Genomic DNA, 5,778 nt, shown 5'->3' on the forward strand with positions numbered 1-5,778 from the left:
TGATGGTTGGATGCTGAGGAAGCTTGGGCCTCCTTGTTGTGCGGAACCAGGCTATCTTGAGCTACCCCCATAGCATTGTAATACTGAAAAGGGTTATTATCTACAGATATTGAAATTTCATGTCCGTTATAGGGGAATTTGATACGTTGATAGTACGTGGAAGGAACCACTTGCATTTCATGGATCTATGGGCGATCCAATAGTATATTATATGTCAAGTCTATGTCTAAGACTTGGCATATGGTGTCTCTTTGTATAGGACCTACCTGAATGGGTAATATTACAATTCCTTCAGATGATCTCTCTTCATCATCATAGGATTTGATGGTGATTTTCTTTTTGGGATCAATAGATTGCTCAGAGAAGCCCAATGCAAGGATAAGATTTAGAGTACAGATATTGAGACCAGCTCCTCCATCTATTAATACTCATTTTACCTGATGTTTATAGACTAAGACCTCCATATGTAGTGGGATATTATGCAGATGATTCAAGGAGACATCATCGTGTTCAGAAGAAAAAAAATATGTTGTGTGGCACGGTCATATGGGCCACCATGGCTTGGAATCGATCAATATTCAGATTATTCGAAACGGTTGTTTTGATAAGTGCTTGCTCCAAGATATCCTTGTGTTTTGGTGAAAGTTTGAGTAACTCAAGTATAGATATCTAAGCAGGTGTTCTCCGTAATTGGTCAACCATGTTATAGTGAATTTTGGGGAGATTTATTTATGTTAATGTGTTCCCTTTTAAGACCTATTTTTGCCCTCTTGTGGTCACATTTATCGATGCATTTTCTTGCTTGCCTTTGATTTTTATGACATTTACTTGATTGTCATATGTCGATATGTGATTGATGGTGTTTTCATATATGTGATTAATACGAGCTCCTTTGGTATTGTTGGATGTTGATGCTCCTCCTTTGTCATAATTGGAAAGAGGATTTTTGAAAGCTTCATGGTCACTATTGGTTTTATGACCATTGATCGTTAAGTTGCCTTTGTCTATCATGTCTTGAACTATGTTCTTTTGCCTCATACAATCATTTGTGTTATGCCCTTTGTTTCGATGAAAATCACAATAATGTGAGTCATTCCACCAGGCTGGTTTGACTTGGGGTTCAAAGTTTCTTGTGGCTGGCAATGTGATGATTTTATTTGCCAATAGCTCTCGAAACGCTAATTCTAAGGTTTGTCCTAATGGTGTGTATATTCGTCGATACGGGAAAGCATTAATGTTGCCCTTTTGGTTTGTATTGTTCCCTTGGTTGTTGTTGTTGCCTTGGTAATTTTTGTTCTTTGACATTGAAGCTCCTTGGTTGGTATTCCGCTGATGAGTGTTAGTGCCTTTATTAGCACTTTTTTGTTCATTAGTGGATGGTGGGTTGCCTGATAAAGTCAACACTGGTTGTTTAGACTTCACATTGTTGGTATTGATTACACCATCATTAACAATGTTTTTGTTCCTTGTCCAAAATCTAGACTTGTCTGAATTGTTGTTATTGTTTTGATTGTTAAAGGTGTTATTGTTTGACAAATTAACATCTTCCTTAAAGAATTTCAATGTTCATTTCTTGATGGAAGCTTCCTCTACTTGGATACCATTTTCTATCAATTTTGCAAAAGATGGTATGCATTGTAGTTTGAGTTGATAACTCATCTCACTATTTAGATTGTCTATGAAGATTTCTATCTTTTCCTTTTTAGTGACATCTCGTGGATATCTTAAGACCATGTGCCTCCATCGTTGTAGAAACACCATGAATGTTTCATTGTTCTTTTATTCCGTGTTACACACATCTAGCATGGTGATTGTGTGTCGGATGTTATAGGAGTATTGTGTTATGAATTTATTTACCAACTCATCAAATGATCTAATGGGACATGTGAGCTTTGACAACCACTCCATTTTTTTCCCTCCCAAACTTCTTGGGAATAATCTCATTAAGTATGTGTTGTTGTGAGCAAACTCTAAGCTCATGGTCCAAAATTACTGAACATGATCATGGGGATCACCCTTACCATCGTATTTGTCATACTTTAGTATATCTGAATTTGGGGGAAAAGGTACCATGTTCAATCTCCTATCAAAAGGATAAGGACAGATTTTATCTAAGGAGTGTCGTATCGCGGTTCCTTGTTGCATGGCCTGCATTTGTCTTTGAAGTGTTTGGAGTTGTTGTGTAAGAGAAGCCATGGGTTCATTTGTCCTTCAATGGGGAGCTTCCCCTCATTCATTAAGCTTGTCTTGATTGCAAGCATGGTCTTGTTCGTTGGTATTGTTTTGTTCATGGGTGTGATCTTGGTTACGTATGTTTTCTTGATCATATGCCTCTTCTTCTCTTCGTTGTTCTTGATAGGCATAGTTTCTTTCTCTTGTTCTTGAAATTCTCTCATCTATATTCCTTAATTTTTCTGTGTCCAAATCCTCAGGAATGTTGACTCCTTTTCTAGTTAGCATGAGTAGATAGTTTTCCTTATATGCTTCTATAAGTCTTTCTACGAGTTTTTGGAAAGACGCGTTCTCTTGACATTCTTGGAGAAGTTCTTCGGTGATCTTTGTTTCTTCCATATTTGCATATTCATCAAAAGGATTGGACAGTCTACAACCCATACTTGATTGTGGTTGTGATTCCTTCTTTTTGTTTCCCTGAGATCGAGTGACAGCGGGCATTAATATATCTCTACCGTAGTGAATTCTTCTTCTTCTATTGGGGTTCTTGGTGGAATTGGTGGCTCGGGTTGAGCTTTGTTGTAAGTGATAAGAAACTTTGGGAACAAAGCAGGGTTAATCCTTCCTCCACTATTAAGGCATTCGTTGAATGTCGCTTTCTAAATGTAAGCCCTACTTCTCGAAGGCTCTTTGTCAAATTCGTTTGTTTTTCCTTGGATATACAACCGCATATGACGCAAGAATGTGCGATGTGACACAAAGAGTTGACGGTTGATATAGAAAAATTTATTCATTTTTATAAGTGCCTTAGAACTAGGTTGTCTCTTCTTCAACTTAGTCTTTTGATTAAGACTTCTTCTTCTCAAAATACAAGGAGTGGTCATACACAAATGATCAATGTTTGATGTTGATGTTTGGATATGGATACTTCATTTGGAAACTCAAGTTTACTTTATCAAGTAGAGGTTTAGTTTGATTCGCCTCCACAACAAAGTGTGTCAAATGATATGAGTCAAGTTTCCTGATGTAGAAACTTAATTTGACAACTTGAGGACCTAACTAGGTATTGCTTTTTATAGGATTTGTTGGATGGTGCAAACTTTGATCACTGTTCTGATACTCCTTAATTTTGTTGGGATGAAATCGGATTTCAAGCTAGTTGAAGATTTGAAAACTCTTTCTAAGAGTGCTTTGTTGGATTCAGAATTTTCTCACTTATGTTTCCTTTTTTGAAGTTTCGTTGCTAGATTTTTCAGAGGACCTAAAAGAGTATCTGAAACAGTTGAAAAATTTCACAAAGTGACTGGTTTGCTCTCTGTTTTTCACTAATTTTTGACTATGCGCTAAGATAGAGACCTGATGTGCTAAAGGATGTTCTCAATGCACTATAGAATGTTCCAGATACATTATGTTGCCTCTCAAACGCGCTATTTTAGACTATTTTGACAATATAATTGTTGGATAGGTCATGTGCTAATATTTTCCTATAACGCATTGATACTTGATATGCATGCGCTATAATATGCTTTAAATGCGCTAGGTTGAACCTTTTATGCGCAACAGTGATGTTGACGAGCACTATCTGACTTCTTGCCAGTATGATATTAATCATGCGCTAATGTGAGTGATGAAAGTGCTAACTATTGGTTGGAATGCACTATTAGATGGTTGAGATGCACTATGATGTTGCTCCTATGGGCTAACTGTCCTGATAATTTTGTTTTGATGTTTTTGTTGTGATGCTGAAAAATAACTCTTGTGATTTTGATGGTTGATTTTTCTGAAAATGACTTGAAAACACAGCAGATAGAAAAGATAACAACTTGTCTACACTAAACAAATAGTGTATGTTCTTTTGAGGATGTTTTCAAATCCCCTATGTTTTCACTGGTTTGTATTACAAAAAGACAGATCAAGCAAACCCTTTATTCAAAGGTCATTGAAAACATCATAGCCCACTAGTCTCGATACTCTGTCATCTCAAACAGCCTTGTCACCCCTTAGGGGGCGCCCGCTTTTTTGCCTTTTGCCAGAAATTAACCCAAAGTGAATTGCTTCACAATTGGGTAGTTATCTTGGGAGATATATGGTGAGTGATCTTGGAGGTGGATTCTTCCCCACCCTTGCACTATGATAGTGCCAATGTTTGGTAACTGACTCGGCTCAAAGCTTCTAATTCTATGGTTTTTAATCTGGCTTTTGTTCGGTCTTCAGTGATAAACTCCCTCGGGAGGCTTCCCAACCTTTAGAGAAAAGGCTTTATGTATCTTAAAGATACTGAGGGAAGACTAATCACTGAGAAAAACCGTTGGAGGGGACTTTCATCAGCCTCCACATTTGATTATAGTGGGTTGGAACACTTGGCGATAAAGTCGTTTCCCACTTAGGTCGTTCCCCTCTCACCGAACTTAATGGCGCCCTAAGGGCAACTTAGGAGGGCAGGTCTTCTAAAGGTTTTAAGTGCTTGAAGTAAAAGAAAGCAAAAAAAGAGTGGTTTGGTTTTTTTTGGTCACCCAATTAAAGGGAGAGCATATACCTTCTACTTTTAAGACAAGGCAAACAAGTGTTCTTTTTAAATTTCAAAGCAATGATGATGTATCCTCTATTTGGAGATGTTGCTCTAACAAGCATGATGTTTATTTTGATTCCTCATAGCATTTTGTTTGTTTAATCTAGGAATGAAATCCTGGTCAACTTAAAATAATGCGCATTTCTTGAAAGTGAATTGCTTTGTAAGAAAATTGGACAAGTTGATTGTTTCTTTTAATCTTGCAAGAAAATGTGGATTGTTCTTTTTACCTTTGGCAGGAAAATTGAAAAATTGATGTTCTTTTTAGAGCCCCAAAATGAAGTGTTTTCCCCTAATCTTGCAAGAAAGCAAATGTGAATTTGTTGTTCTTTTTAAGCTTGCAAATCTGATTCTTTTCAAACCCAAAGAAAAAATGTGGTTGATTTTATGCCCAAAAGAAAGATGATGTTCTTTTTAATCCAAAGGAAAAATAAGTTCCTTTTATCCAACTTTGAAAAGCTAGAAAGAAATCATAAATCCTAATTTTAACTCCTTCAACCTACAAGAAACTGTTAAAATCTACAAGGAAAGAAGTCAGAAAATCAACCAAAAAAAACATATGGTGGGCTTATACAATCCTAATTTTTTTACCTTTGTTACAAACTTTTATTTTTCTTTGTCAAAGATACGCACTAAAATTTCGCACATACACGCTACAGAATAGTATTAAAGCGCTAAAATAAAACACCTACGCACTACTCTGATGCCTGAATGCGCTATACTGATACTCCTATGCGTGGAAAAAGCAGAGAAGGTTATGCACTAAAAAGAAGTTCAAAAGCGCTGGAAGATGGGTCATATGCGCTAAACAGTGCAATGAATGCGTTTCAATTTGCCACAGATACGCTAAAGTATACTCATGATGCGCTAAAAGGGTATTCCAACGTTCTTGTAATCCTTAGCCTACACAAAAAAATGATGTTTTTTTGGAGATGAGCCCCACGGTGGGTGCCAGAAATGTATGCGCGAAAATGCAATGACCAAAATGAATAAATCGAATTCAAAAGACCCACACACCAATGAGACTCTTGGTGCAA

Source organism: Cryptomeria japonica, chromosome 4 (assembly GCF_030272615.1).
Source record: "Cryptomeria japonica chromosome 4, Sugi_1.0, whole genome shotgun sequence".
Taxonomy (NCBI): domain Eukaryota; kingdom Viridiplantae; phylum Streptophyta; class Pinopsida; order Cupressales; family Cupressaceae; genus Cryptomeria; species Cryptomeria japonica.